We start from the raw sequence: 16,377 nt of genomic DNA, 5'->3' as shown, positions 1-16,377 counted from the left end.
TTTGTGCCTCCCCAGTGTTTCAGATTCCTTCTAAGTTTCCAAGCCCCGCCCCAACATCTTCGTCATCTGAGTAATTTCCAATAATCATTAACACTTCCAGTTTGTCACCATTCGTCCAAACAATGGACAAAATCTTGCATGTTTTTCAGCACTTCTTCCCCAGCTTATAGGGCAACTATTCTAGTAATCAAAAATGTAAAAAAAACAAAAACAAAAACTCATATTTATCTATTTAATGTATTTACTGAGCATATACTATGTTCTGGATACTGCTATATGTGCTAGAGAATGAGCAGTAAACAAAATTAAGTTGCCCTTAAGGCCCTTTTAATGAGCTAGGGCAATCTAACATAAATCAAAGGTATCTCAGAGTAGCTTTAAGTAATTGCCTTTGATAATGATTTGTATATTCTCATTACTTAGCCAAAAATTAGTACTTTATAAGGATCAATAGAGAGCTATGATTTTTTTCAAATGACCTGAATTCAAATTCTAGATCACTCTCTTTTTTTTTTAAGAGAACAAATGAACAAATGGCAGTGGGGGTGGGGAGGAATCTTAAGCAGGTTCCACACAGCGCAGAGCCTGATTCAGGGCTCTATCTCACAACCCTGAGATCATGACCAGAGCTGAAATCAAGAGTCTGATGCTTAACTAACTGAACCAGCCAGGTGCCCCTTGATCAGTCACTCTTTAACTATGTGATCCTGAGTCTCCCAGGCCTCTTATGAAAAATGAGTAATATGGGCAGCTTGGCTGGCTCAGTGGTTTAGCACCACCTTCAGCCCAGGGTGTGATCGAGTCCCATGTTGGGCTCCTTGCATGGAGCCTGCTTCTCCCTCTGCCTGTCTCTCTGTGCCTCTCATGAATAAATAAATAAAATCTTAAAAAAAAAAAATGAGTAAAATATCTACCTTGCAGAGTTAGTTATCAACGTTAGTGCCTTCTCTTTTAGAATTAAAGGCATGAAGTTCCTATTATTCAATCCAATGATAATTTACTCAATCCCAGTCACAAAAATGTTGACCACTGAAGCCACTTAAATAGTGAAAAAACAAGCAGCTCTATTATTGTCAATATCTGAAAAGATCTTAAAATTTCACGTTTAAAATACTTACTATGAAAATCTTAAGTCCAAAAAAAAGAGCAATTTCTAAGTATTCAGCAAACCACAAAATCAGCGAGACAAGCAGAATGAGTAAGAAAAAATATTTGCTGTGTTTAAACCATTTATTTCTACATTTCCCCAATCCTTTTAATCCCAAGACTTACAGTAGTCAATGATCAACTTGTTCCTCTTTATTTGTTAATATAAATAGAGAAACAAAAACAAAAACCTGGGAATAAAAGGACCAGTGCGTAACAACTAGAAAGCTGAAGCTTAGGGGGAAAAAAAAAACGTCCATACATCTCACTCCCAAAAACGAATTATGCAATTAGTAGATCTAAGCCTCCATTAAGAAAATTACTCAGATATGCAGACTTTACTAACTTATTACATGTCTTGTTCAAGCTTTTAGAGTAGCCTGTCTTGAGCAGGCATATAATCACTGAGAAACTATACAATAAAGGAAAAAATTGAAATCACCTATGAAGTTGGTTAGATACAAGCGCTATTATTGACCAGTATTTTTGCTATGAGATAGGCTACATCTACTTTCACTTTCCAACTTAATTTTAAAGACCTGTCTTTCCAGAGAGAAAACATTATGTACGTACATAAATAAAAAACAATCAACATGGGGACACCTGGGTGGCTCAGTGGTTGAGCATCTGCCTTCGGTCCAGGGCATGACCCTGGAGTCCCAGGATCAAGTACCATATCGGGGTCCCTGCATGGAGCCTGCTTCTCCCTCTGCCTGTGTCTCTGCCTCTCTCTGTGTCTCTCATGAATAAATAAATAAAACCTTAAAAAAAAAAATCAACATGTACTAAGTTGACTGGCCACCCTTATAAAACTCATTGGTACATAAAAAAATTGCTGTGTAAAGTTAGGGGCTAAACTAGAAATACTGTTCTCAAAATCCTTAATGAACCATTTACTTCAGGATATAAGAAGCATCAAATTTAAACTCCCTGTGAGAGTTTAGGCTATACCAGCAGACTCCTTTTAAATCTCCTTTTAAATCATTCTGGATTAAATTTAAATGATAAATAAGATATTCTCAAAGTAATTACACAATAAAAGAACTTTTGTCCTTTGGCACAATACCAAGTCCATAAGATCTGCCAGTTTTTACTTGGAATTCAAAAATCAAAAAGCTACTACATTAGTGTATAATTAATAGGTTATTACTAACATATAGCAACCATGTTACAATATATCAAACAATTACAGGCTAAAATTTGAAAACCACACAAACTGATCCCAGGGTTATTAGCCAACACAATTATCAGTTACTTCCCTTAGGAAATATGTGCAAGATCAGCAAGCCAAAATTAGTAGCTACCATAATGCTTTCACACAGAAGGCATTCAACATTTCACTAAATGAATTTAGTTTCACTAAATGAATCTAGTTTACAACATTAATTGTTAGAAGAGTCCAAAGAAATCTCACAAGATAATAAAGGTTATTGGATCTTGATAGATCAATGCATGTATTTAATTCCACAAATACTTGAAATCTGTCATTCCATCTAGATAGAACCCTATAAAACCCGGTGGATAAATCACAGATTCTGAAATAGCATTTTAATTATTTTTATTTGGTGTATGTGTGTGCAGTGCATGTGTGCTGTCTAGCACTGGGCTTCATCGAGGGTAACTGGAATTGAGGAATGTATTAGTTTCCTAAGGATGCTGCAACACATGACCACCAAACAACAACTCTGGGGACCAAAGTCTGAAATCAAGATGTCAGCATGAAAGAGCATTTTAAGATTTCCAAGATACAAAACAAAAACAAAAACAAAAAACGAAACAAAACAAAAAACAACTACCAAATATAGGATTCATCTCTTTTTGGATTGAAAAAAAAAAATCTGCATTTATATATATATAAAAACAAAACTCGAAATTTGTGAGTTCATCAAAATCAGATAACATGGAGAATCACTTAAAAATTATATATATCTTATGGGCAGCTCAGGTGGCTCAGCGGTTTAGCGCCTTCGGCCCAAGGTGTGATCCTGGAGACCTGGGATTGAGTCCCACGTCGGGCTCCCTGCATGGAGCCTGCTTCTCCCTCTGCCTCAGTCTTTTCCCCCACGCCCCCCGCCCCCCACCTTTCTCTCTCCCTCAATGTCTCTCATGAATAAAATCTTTTTTAAAAATATTTAAAAATTATATACATCTTAAACATTGTATTTTTAATTTAAAGTACCATTCAGCAATATTTTAGCATCAGGCCAAAATGTTCTCTTTGAACATGGCTCCCCTACTTGGAATTTTGGGTTCTCATTCTTGTATAAACCACATCTGTTGATGCATTGCCTACAGTTTTTGGTTTTAGATTATTTCAAAGCAAGAAATTACTTAGATATCTGTGGAGCAATGTGAATGCAGACTTCCTTCTAGAGTTGTATTTGCATTATTTTCTCCCATTTTCTTTTAGTTACCTTACCCACACCTAACAACTTTCTTTAGCAATTAGTGTGTTTTTAACAAGTTTTCCAAAGTAGTTAATTTAGTTTTCATTTAATTAATTCTCTCTTCACCCTCATTTATCATTGGTTTATGTTATATTTAATAATATAAACACAAGTACAATGGGATTAGTGAATTTGGAAACAAACATGACTCTTATGAGCAATTAGTGGAAGCAGCACAGAGTAGTTTACATCATTCAACATGCAATTGGTACAAATTATTTTTTTAAGATGTATTTATCATTTTAAAAGATTTTATTTATTCAGGAGAAACACAGAGAGAGGCAGAGACATAGGAGGAGGGAAAAGCAGGCTCCCTGCGAGGAGCCTGATGCAGGACTCAATCCCAGGACCCCGGGATCACAACCTGAGCCAAAGGCAGACGCTCAACCAACTGAGCCACCCAGGCGCCCCAAGATTTATTTGTTTTACAGAGAGAGAGAGAGTATGAGCGGGAGGGGGACAGGGAGAGGGAGAGAAACTCAAGTAGACTCCATGCTGAGTGGAGCCCAAGGAAGGGCTCCATCTCAGTACCCTGAGATCATGACCTGAACTGAAACCAAGAGTCAGACACCTAACCGACTATGCCACCCAGGCACCCCTGGCAGTAATAATTTTTAAATGAAGGTTAAAGAGTCTTCTATAGTATCTACATAAAATGCTTCAGGAAAAATACTATATATGAATATATAAATAAGCCATAAATAGTGATCACCGCAGCACGAGAGACAATAGCAATGGAGTCAGAAACTCACTTTTTTCCAGAAACAGCTACAACACAAACAGCTGAAGAGCTTACTAAGAATTGTACTTGTATTAACTCACTGAATTCTCAAAACGACGCTATAAAATAGGCTCTATTATTATCTCAGTTTTGCAGATCAAGAAACTAAAGCACCAAAAGATAAGCAACTTGCCCAAGATCATGAGGCAATACAATCTGGTTTGATTATGATTCTAGTTTCTACTATTAAGCCTGTGCAATATTGCCTCTATTGTTTTGAGCTCTTTTAATAACCATATATCACCACTTTTATAATCTTAAGAATTAGGGCAGATAATAAATAATCATGTACCAGTCTGTCATTCCCCAAAGCAGATTTTTTAGTAGCTCTCCCATAAAGTCCATTATCTTTTATCCTGGCATTCAAGGCTCACCACAACTTGATCACAATTTGTACTGCTAAATTCCAATCCAAGACTTTTATGCAAATAACATGTGGATTCTGGAAACCAATAGATTGTCCCAAATTTGGATGTACAAAAACACAAAACCTAGAGAGTTTGTCACATGACACTGCACAAAAACTAGTATTCCTTCATTCAGAGAATCTAAAAATAGTGGCCTGACTTCTCAAGAGGACAGTCATCATGGTTTCTTGGAAAAGTTTAAAGTATCAAGAATTATGACCTAAATTTTAATTCTCGGTCAACCACTATTTAACTATACGACCTAGGGAAAATTATTTAATCTCCCTGGAATTTGGTCTATTTGTAAAATAAAAGGGAAGAGGTAGAACAGTGTAAAAATCAGCTGAGACTAGTAACTAAAATGCAAATTCAAGGCTCCACTAGATATGATTAAGTAGGTCTAGAATGGGGCCCAAGAATGTTTGTTTTAGTAAGCACTCCATGTAAATAATACATGTGGTCCCTGGGCCAAAATTAAAAATACTTAACTAAAGCATTTCACAAGTCAATTCTAACTGTAGTTTCTTAACTTCAGTCAATAGGATGCTACTTTACATATCCAGGACACAGGCTGTGGCCTAAAAAGAAAGTACTTAAATTCATCATGGTATTTGTTTTTGCACCTCTCACTCTGTACTTTTTGAAGACAATAGAATATTTTTTAGTAGTGCTACAAACTGAACTTTCATTCTCTTAAGACACAAATACAGTTGATTGAAATGTATTTTTTTTAAGATTTTATTTATTTATTCACAAGAGACACAGAGAGATACACACACAGGCAGAGACACACGCGGAGGGAGAAGCAGGCTCCATGCAGGGAGCCCGACGTGGGACTCAATCCCTCAATCCCGGGTCTCCAGGATCACACCCTGGGCCAAAGGCGGCGCTAAACCGCTGAGCCACCGGGGCTGCCCTGAAATGAATTTTAAATCATAATTAAGCACCTACAAGATGCTAAGATGCAGGTGTATCATCTTATTAATCCTATTTTGAAATATGACCTTAAATTTCTCAGAAGGAAAGTTGAAGTTTTAGAGAATATAACCTCCACTGTGCAAGTATTCACAAAGTCTCAGAATTTTCTTTTCCCAATTTTCTTTGAAAATTTCCAAAGAAATTAGTAATTTTCATTCCACATGTTACCAAGGGTTTAAATCAGTAAAATATTCAAATTATCATCCAAATTCACTACCAACATTTTGCTATCACTAAAAGGAAACATGCCAGATTGATAAAAGTATCATTATAATGTAACTAAAGTCTGAATAAGTATTTTCCATTTCTTGTCCTCCTGAACTTTTCTACAAGTATTGTATTTGTTCCAAAAATCACAGACCACTTTGTTCTAAGAGTTAGAAATGTTTGATGCTCTGATGAACCATCTCACCAACTCTTTTTAAAAGAGTAAACTTCTATTTATGCTTTAAAAAAAATGATCTCAATAATTTCAGGAAAAAAGTTTTCTTCAAAATAATTCTTTAAGGTTTTTTTAATGGAAAAGGGGAATAACATCATAATTAAAATACATATTTTCAGTCTTGTCTTAGAAATCAAAATGGTAGCATTAGCAGCAAATCATAAACCTAAACAAACTGTAACTCAAGACTCATTTAGCAATAATTCTAAAAATGAAATGAGGAATTGGAACTCCATAATTTAAAAAAATAATTATTATTTAATTATAATTTAAAAAAATAATAATTTAACAACCTATTTATTTTCTGTATTCTGAATTTCAAATTAGACCAGCATTCAGGAAGCTATTTTAAATCCCCTTTGTGCAGAAAACTGACACTAATCTGATACTATCCAAATTATCTACACTTTCCTTCCTTACATTTTTTTTTTTTTTTTTTTTTTAGCTGTTGTGATTACAAAAGCGATCCATATGTCTCACAGGAAAACCAGAAGAGAAAAGAAAATTCCCACAATTCCAATTACCCAGACACAAATCATTGCTAAAAAGTTTGGTGCATGTGCAGCCACATAGTAAAAATTTATTCAGGCAAGAATCATCAATAGACACTAACTCTAGGCAAGTCTGACAGGGAACAGAATATTTACACAATCTCAAAAATACCTTCCCACAAATTACTTAATGGCAAAAAGAGAAACAGTAACTATACAATGGAGAAGCTACTCCACATCTTAACCAAGTAATCAAAATGAACATACTGGTAAAAGGCAAACAAACATTAAGTGCCTCCAGATGATTAGAAACAAAACAAAACACATATTGCTTAATTAGTATTCCAGAAAAAAAGGCAAAATCTGAATCTAATCATGAAGAAACCTTAGATAAACCCAACAGAGGGGCACTGTTTAATGCTAGCATGCCAATGCCATGAAAGACAAAGAGATCTGAGCACTAAATGCAATCTCTGATCCTGAATTTGGCGATTGCACCAGAAGGAAAGTGCTAATAAGGGGCATAATTGGGACAGCTGATGAAAATGGAATATGGACAATAGACTAGATAAAAAGTATTACCTCACTGCTAAATTTCCTGAATTTAAACACTGTTAAGAAAAGACACTTGATCTCAGGAAATGCATACTTAAGTAGAAGACACCATTCTATATGCAATGTATTCTCAAATAGTTAACTTTTTACATGTACAGAGAAAATAATAAAGCAAATTGACAATGTAAAAAATCAGGGGATCTGATTAAAGGGTTTAATGGAAGTGTTACACTGTTCATGTAACTTCTGTAAGTGAAGCTATTTTAAAATAAAAAATTAAAACAAAAAACCTTAGTTATTTGGCAGTATTCCTCAACATATATGTTTACATATAATATTTGTATTTTTAAAATTAAAAAGTGGAATCATCAGTTTGATACTAATTATTTAGTTTCAGAGGCCCTCTCAAGTACATCTGAACATCCCTGAAAAAAGGCAATTATTTTACGATGAATTAAGTGTCCTTCTTTTGCTCTCTATCCAAGCAAACCACCCCCACACCATAAATACCCACTCTACCACCATCTCCTTAACCAGTCACAGCTAATTAAAGGGATCAAGATGGAGAACAGTGGCTTACTGACACCTTGCCAATTCCTGTGAGGTCTAACTGTACTTTCTTCAAAAAAGTTCTCCAAGATTTCCCTACAGTCTTATAACAAATATTTTACTTAAGCTAGTTGGAGCTGATTTCTGTACCTTGCATCCAAACAAACCCTGAAACAGCAGGCTTTTGAGAAGTAGAAATAAACAGTGCAAGGGAAACAGTAGCTACTTAAATTAATCTTTTGTCTGTGCTTGAAAAATATGGTTTTCCTGGGAGCTTAATGGTAAGATGTAATAAAGCTGTGTCAATTCAGCCAATTATGCAGCTTCATTTAAAGAGAAGCAGCAGAAAAGCAAATACTTGAAAAGGAGCAATCTTATTTTCTCAAGAAGAGCTACTATGTACCAGATTAAGCTCAGAACCCCATCGATTAATAGCTAATGAAGCAGAGTCCCAACCTTTGAGTCAGTCACATCAAGGATCTTCCCATCTCTTGCCACATTATTGAAGAGAAAATGGGATTTCAGATTCCTGAAACTTGTCTTTCTTTAAAACAACATACAAAAAAAAAAAAAAAAAAAAAAACCAAGAGGAATTTAAGAAATCTCTGTAAAAATGGAAAATAGAAACTATTATATTTCATTATTAGTCTGTCAAATAAGAAAAAATATTAGGAGAGTTAGCTCTCTCATATAGTCTTCTGATATGTAAACTTTTGAAAAAACAAAACTGTTTCCCTGATAATATCCTAATACTTAATTCTTTTCACCACATTCCTTACTCTCTGCTAAAAACAATTGACACTAGACTTTACCTTATTCTTAAACCAGTGAGAAAAATGGGAAAATATATTTAATCTTTAAACTTACTTAACTGAAATAAATTATAGTAAATTAAAATAAATTATAGTAAATTCAGTTCAAGTCTTTAAGTAAAAATTATGTTTTAAGTATCTTTTGAAAATGAAAGTCAAAATAGATTTAAACATTAAAATTTTTTCTGGTCTCAGATAAAATGTTAGACAACATAATTCTGTGAACTTGAACTTTAAAATTATCTTATGAACACCACAAACCAAAACTATCTCAATCCTACTGTTCCATTACTTAACTTTATGCCACAGGCTCAGACCTTAAACGCTGCAACCATGTTAGCTATAACATAGATGTGATTACTCAATGTTCTTTCTCAATTATAAGCTTGAAGACCAAGATGTTTATTCCTTTGGATTAACTCTAAATTAAGCAAACATCTAAGAGTTGCTAGAAAATTATCTCTCTCTTCCAATGTACAACTAAAATAAAGCTGCACAAATTTTGTTCCTTAGGTCCGGTCTTGAACCCAGATTTCACATTTAAGACTTTAAATGCAAAAATGCAAAAATAAATATTTTAACTACAAATAATGGCCAAGTAGTTGATTTTTCAATGAATTACTATATTATAGGTAATTTGTGCATCAAAAGCCATAGTATGTTTTGATGGCAGCTTAATTCAACACATCAAAAAAGAATTCTGATTGACCTGTTGCACTGAAAAGTCCAAGATCCCAAACAGCTTAAATAGTCCTTGTAAATAATCAAATCAGATTTTCCAATAAAGCTGGAAAGTTCATCTAACAATACAAAAATGGCTTTCCTAAAACTATCTAAAAATAAAATTTGACGTATGAGCTATGAAGAAAAAGGAACTGACTTCATATTAAGTGAAAATATTTTCAAGTGAAATATAAGACCCAACTATTTTCTTGACTCTGACTTACGTAAAAAACACTAGTTGCTAATGGTTAATCAAAACATCTCATATTCGTAAAGATACAAATAACACCTAATTAACTTAGCTTTAGTCACCACCATTTGATTTTTAATGCAGCACTTAGCATGAGTGCTCACAATAACAAAAAAATTCCTTTGGTTAATTCCTACCTCTATAAAATACTGTTTAATTGCAATAGCAAGATTTTTAGTTAATTACTCTTACTTCAGATTTGGTGCGCTAAAAAATATTGCTCTTCCACATTAAGTTTTTAAGTAATACATATTATCCTTCTAATGTTAAAAAAAAAAAATAAGGCTCTTCCCAACATCTGTAAATTACAAAAAAGACAGTAAAAGAGACAGTATGCCACTCCAATTTTAAACTCAGCCTAAGAGCTAACATTTATACAGCAACATCTGAAATAGTATCCTTGCTATTTTGCCAGGCAACACAAAAGAGTAATTTTACCATAAAGTAAAAATAATTCCATAGTCCACATTAAAAATTCTTCCTTAGGGCAGCCCGGGTGGCTTAGCGGTTTAGCGCCGCCTTCAGCCCAGGGCCTGATCCTGGAGACCCTGGATGAGTCCCATGTCAGGCTCCCTGCACGGAGCCTGCTTCTCCCTCTGCCTGTGTCTCTACCTCTCTCTCTCTCTCTCTCTCTCCTCTGTGTATTCTCATGAATAAATAAACAAAATCTTTAAAAAAAAAAATTTCTCCCTGAATACAAGTATTAAACATTTATTCTAGCGTATGACAAGGAACAGTCCCTAATCACCCTGAATATTTGAGATACGTTTGCTTAAATGAAAGCTTTAAATTCAAATAATTGAGCTCCTACTCTCTCCTGTGAATAAATCTTTTGGAGATGAAAGCTAATTACACACTATAAAAATATTTTTTAAAAAAATAAACACAGTATCTTTAACAAAAATTCCATACTAATATTTCTTTAGCAGGTTTTGATAGCTCTTCAAAGTCCTTTTGGTTTTCTCCACTTTAAACATTCAATGATAGCACACATTTAAGCCCCAGTATTAACTTCCAGAAAGGCATAACTGTTGGGATTTACGTAAGACACTTTTAAAAATAAAACCATAGGTGTAAGGGTTTGATGCATGAAAATGGGTACATTATTCTTAGACATAAGAAACCAATTTAAGAAGTTAGACTTTCACTAAGACCACTAAGGTATGTCCCGACTTTTTAAACGGTTTTCCTCACTTCCTCATTTTATATCCAAGAAGTCCTAGAGCTTACTGTGGTATACATGGTAAAAATTCTCTGACTCAAAGCTGTAAGACAGACAAGCCAAAATTGTGAAAGAGTTTTTAGAGATCTAAAGAGTTGAAGGGAAATGGAGGAGCTCTGCAAAGGTTCTAAACTTAAATTGAGATCAAAGGGATCCTATAACGTACACTGACAACAAAAGGGAAGTATGATCAAAATATAGTCTCTAAAAATAAAATCTGCTCTCCAATTACATTATGATTTCCTACAAATCCACTCAAACAGATAAACACCTAATCTCTCAAAACTCAGCTACCCTAAGAACAAAGGCCATTTGACTAGTTTCCCCCCAAGAGACCTACTGCTTCAAAACTCAGAGAATAAAAAATCATGCCTAAGTTTTTAATAAATTTTCCTCTACAATTCTAAACACAGTCAATGGAGTATACATTAACAAAAACCAAACACTGGCAGTATTTGTTATTTATAAGTAACCATTTAAAATAAAATACAATATACTTAAAACAAGCAAACAAAATCCAACAAAGCAAGGAAGCAGGCCAATATGAAGAAAAGTACTAGTATGAAGGCAGCTTTTCTTATAATTTCTAACTTGGTTTTGTTTATTTGAAGCCAAATAAATTCAAATGCTTTGTGTGTCTAGACCTGCCCAAGGTCACTATCAAGGAAAAAAACAATGGGTGTAGACAGTGTTCCCTCCCATGGCTGCATAAACCAAATTTTCCTAAGAATATACTGATTTCCTACATTAGATACTCAGTTAACTAAGTACCAACCTTCCGAACCACAGATCTTAACCACATAGTCTATAAAACAAACGCACAATCTTTACACAGCAGTTATGGATCTAGACTTATATGATCCCTCAGAGCATACTACAAATGAGTATTGACCAGAAATCCCTACACAAACGCCTACTACCCACGAACACTTCATTTTATAATAAAATATTTCAAAGATTCTAAGGTTGTATGCTCAGTCTTCCATGATGAAACTCTCTAGTTCCTACGATTATTGTGTGTAACAGAAACTTAACTAGCTCATATATGATCTTCATGATTCTTATTCCATTGTAAATATTAGAGCAGATTTTACAGTGGAATAAAAGAATCATGAAAGGGTGTATACTCTTGAACCTTTTTAAACAACTCCTGGATTGAAAGGCACTCATCTTTCAGTTATTCCACATCAGAATGATCATTAAACGTCATTAATGGCCCACTGCTCAGTTCAGGCCAAAAAGATCAACCTCCCACTAGAGAGATGAATTCTAATCATTCCCACTTTTTAAAATATTGTTAAATGACACCATTTAATTTTCTGCCTCAATCTATTAGATTCTGAGATTAGCATAAAATAGCTTCAAGACCGTGTACTATGGTATGGTGTTTAAAGTTATTAAAACAGCTAAGTTCCACATCCCAAAATAGGTAAATGGGCATGGGGTGGGGGGGTGCTCAAGAACTAAAGCCTTACTTTTCTACTTACATAATTATGACAGCATGGTATAAAACAATTTTTAAAAGGCAGCAAAGTGTGGAGCTGCACTTCATGAAATATACAAACTTAGAAAATTCTTAAGGAATGCTCAAATACATGAGAAAAATGGATGCAAAATATAATAGTGGAAAGAACAAGCATCTCCACACCCAGTGAAGTAACAGGTTTAGGCTTGTTTGTACAGCTCCCTAAAAATTAATCTGAAAGAGTACAAAAACCAGAACTCACAAAATTGGTCAAGAGGTAGACGGGAAACATTTCACTCTAAACTAAAACATCTAGTCACACAAAATGTTACACTTATATACTTACTAAACCTTTTTAACTTACTTTAGCACAGTGAATAAAAAGCACCTGGGACTAAACCAAGTAAAAACTATTTCTTACCCTTAATATTTTCTTGAATATTTTCTTTTATGTTTTATGTTTAAGAGCACCTACCCTCACCACTGAAATTTCTAAGACTACCTGAGTGTTTTTATTTTTATTTTATTTTTTTTGAAAGTAATGTCATTTTCTTTGCCTCTCAGGGGAAAAAAAAATCAACAAAATTAATCAACACAAGCATTGTAATTTGCAGTAAAATCAACACATTTTTGTAAACTATTTGGGGAAGAAAAACAGCACAGTCTTTTCATGTAAACATAATAAGCCTGTAATATGCTGCAGACAAACGCACTGCATGGGGTGTGGAGGACCCGAGCTGATTAGATTACCACAACATCAGCCTGGGGCCGCCATTTTTAGAATCTGTAAAGGACAAAAGAGGGAAATTTCACTTTTTACTTCCCATCTCGGAAAATAAAGGAAAAAAACGGGGCTATTTCCCAATCAGGTATTGATGTCTCCAGCCTAGAGTTGAATGCACCTCACTTAATTCTCTCCAAGGTCTCCAGAACTCCAACACCTTACGTTATTCACATCTCTAAAGGAGGGGAAATAGGAGGAAAAAAAAAAAAAATCCCGGGGTTTACTCCAAAGCGAACTCTAGCGATTTCTCTTTGACTTTAAATTGTATCATTCCTAAGACAGACTCTAGCCAGAACGGATCTGCACGGAACTGAGGCCAGTGGAAGAGAGCACTCCGGATTGTTTTTTCTCTCTCCCCCCTCCCCCGTTTAGCACAGTGAACCGTTTGTTTCTCTCCTGTATCTGCTGCCACAGTGTTTGTGCCAATCCCTTGGTCAAAATAAGCTTTTCTGAAATGTGCCATATTGTGGATTCTAAGCCTCCGGTACGGTAAAGGACGGCGATAATGCCAGAGGAGTGGGGGAGGAGACTGAGAAGGCTGGGTACTGGGGTGACCACCTCAGGGGCGGGTTTACCCTCTCCCGGGGAGGATGAGGAGCTGTCTCGTTCTCCCACAAAGGGAGATAGAGACCCAGGGCGTCCTTTTAACCCCCTTCGTATTTACCAGAACGTTACACCGGAGACTGCCGGTCCATTAAGGGAAGAAGAAGAAAATGGGGCCTGCACGGCTTCCCAGCACCTGAACGAGATGCGGTCGAGGAAGGGAGGGCTGGCAGCTCCTGGGACCGCTCCGACACAAACCCCGCTAACAGTCACAAGCCTCCCTCCTCACCCAGGCGGCCCTAACCCGCTGCCAATGAGGAGTGCGCCCCCTCCCTAACTCCCACTCTCAAGGGGGTTTAACTGCCAGTTTCCCCTTTCCCCAACCCCAAAACCCGCCATAATGCTCCCTTTCTAGGGACAGGGGAGAGAAAAGGACAAATGCGATCCAAACAAGCGACGTCTTGCCCCAACCCAGACACCTGAGAGTCAACGTCGACTCCCCCACCCCCGCCCCCCCAAAAAAGGATAAAAATGGGAAAGCCCCCTCCCCTCTGAACCACGCGTCCCTCCACCCCGCAAACCCCAAGAACTCCCCCAAGGAGGCGACAGGCACTGACCTGTGATGTTCACACACCAGACACCCGAACCCCGTTATCTGCTCGACCCTCAAGCAGCCTCTCCACACCTCCGCGAGCAGACGACCCCCCGACAGCAGCCACTGCGGACACAGGACCCGGCTCCACACACCCCCTCCCCAAACAGCAGCGCGCAGCCTCTTCACCAGCAACCCAGGAGTCGGGGAGGGGGCCCCCAGACGGTCAGCAGGAGCGCAGAGGCGACGGCAAGGCTGCTCAGAGTGTCTGTACCCTCTCTGTCGCCGCTCCCGAACTCAGGCACGGTCTCCGACTCGGCCCCCTGCGCCCGCTCAGTGTCACTGCCTCTCGCTCTGGGAAAATGGCGGCGACGGCGGCGGCGGCCGCGGCGGCGGCGGCGGCGGCGGCCGCGGCGGCGGCGGCAAGTGCACGGGGCCCGCCCGCCCCGCTCCGCAGGGGCAGAGGGGGAGGGGACGAAGCTGCCCGCCGCCATTTTGCTTGTGGGCTGCCGCCCGCCGTGGCCTCTTCCACAGAGGCTCGAAGATGGCCAACTGGAGGCGGAGAGCGGGCAGAAGCTCCGTCTTTTTCACAACAGATGCATTCAACAAGTCACCGAAGGTTTGGGGAAGTTGCGGTGTTTGGTGGGGTTGGTTCTTGACCCCCTTTCCCTGAGCGGCCCTCCAGTCTAGGTATCGGCGAGCTCGGGCACGCCACCCCTGGGCGGAAGGATAAGGAAGGACTGGGGGCCCCGGGAACGAGCCCCCCCCCCGCCATCCCCCTCCTAAAGCGATGCACCCTCTCCCACTGCCCAAGCCACCTCAGCCTCAGCCCCCCTCCCCCTCCCCAGTCTGGCCTCCAGCGCTGGGTGAACTCGGTTGGGTGTCACTCGACGCCCACTAGGGGCTGAGGAGGCTCCAGTGCGCAGACTCCGGGCACCGGATAAAAGCGGAGCTGGAGCGTCCAGCGCCGTCTCGATGGAGGAGCGAGAAACGGAAGAGGTCGGGGGGAGAAGCAGCAGGAAAAGTACAGCCACCGTCAGCGCCGCTTTCCTGCCACCGTGTATCGGGGTAAAAAGCTGCCGTTGCCGTCGGTGCAGTTGCCGTCGCCGCCTCCTACTTCTTTTGGCCCCGGGGAAGGACTTCCCCGCCGGCGGGACATGTGCGGGGTGGGGAGCGGGCGTTCCTTTATGTGGCGGGGATTAAACGAGGGAGGGACAGAGAGAAGGTGATCTCGAAGAAGAAAGGGGGAAGGCCAAAGAATAAAACAAGGGTTTTCCCCCCACTAAAATGACACGGTGATTCCGGTTCTTGTTTTCGGGGTCTTTTCACCCGAAATGGCGGTTTCCGTCTTCTCGCTCCGCAGGGACCCGGAGCGCTTGGTAAGCGGAGTGGGGAGAGGCAGAGGCGGTCCTCGCAGCCAATCGGTGCCTGAGGTGTTCCGACGGGCGCGTCGTGATTGGCTGGCGATGACCTCATGCTGCAGCAGCGGGTGGGGCCAGAGCCGTCGGGGGAGGCTGTTGCAAAGGCAGTGAGGGAGAAGTGACGATGGCGATCGTTGCTGCCGCGGCCGATATGGAACCCAAGCAGTGGCGAAGAGAATCTCAAGGCTCTTCCCTGAGTATTTCCTCCTGTCCCTGCGCGAGGTGAGGGCCCCGGCTCGGCCTCTGCGAAACTTTGGGGCGCTGGCGCGGACGAGGAGAGACAATTCCTCCCCATGACTTTTGTAACTGCGTCAGGGCAAGATGGCGCTGGGTCTCCTTGGGGCGCGGGGGGAGAGGCACGTCCACCGCCGCCGCAGCGCATGTGACCGGGCTGCATTCCTGTGGGGTTTGGCTCCGACCCAGGCTGGGGCGGGGGAGGGGAAAGGGCTTGGGCGGAGGAGACTGTGGTGCGGTCGGCGTTGGCGGCCTGAAGAGGAAGAGATGACTGTTGGCGAGCGCTTCCCCTCCCCCATACAGCTCGCAGCTGCGGCTCCCGGGGGAAAGCCCCTGGAGGGACGCTCCTGACGGGGTGTGACAGCTGTTGGTGGAGGAGAAGGTCTGGTGCCCTATTTTCTTATCTACCTTTCTCCTTGCGAAGTACTTACGTAAGGTGGCAGGTTCCTAGTGTGGGAGTCGCCATCAACTGTGAGCCCCTGAGGGCCGCTGGCCTGAGCGAGACTAGCTGGGCCACAACGTCAAGAAGTATCAG

The 16,377-nt window shown here is 39.6% G+C and overlaps 1 protein-coding gene across 4 annotated transcripts in view; it reads right to left on the bottom strand.

Moving 5' to 3' along the window:
- KMT2E (lysine methyltransferase 2E (inactive)) overlaps positions 1-14,563 on the bottom strand; it is a 90,863-nt gene extending 76,300 nt beyond the window's left edge. For 2 of the 4 annotated variants that reach the window (XM_026006073.2, XM_072759919.1), the window contains exon 1: positions 14,213-14,563. The gene's annotated coding sequence lies outside the window, so the exon portion shown is untranslated. The remainder of the gene's footprint in view (positions 1-14,212) is intronic. The other 2 variants (XM_072759918.1, XM_072759916.1) reach the window with 2 other exon arrangements.
- Between the last annotated feature and the right edge of the window lie 1,814 nt (positions 14,564-16,377).

The sequence above is a fragment of the Vulpes vulpes genome, chromosome 5, assembly GCF_048418805.1.
Source record: "Vulpes vulpes isolate BD-2025 chromosome 5, VulVul3, whole genome shotgun sequence".
Taxonomy (NCBI): Eukaryota; Metazoa; Chordata; class Mammalia; order Carnivora; family Canidae; genus Vulpes; species Vulpes vulpes.
Note: the sequence above shows the minus strand (reverse complement) of the source record. Positions and strands in the feature narration are given on the sequence as shown.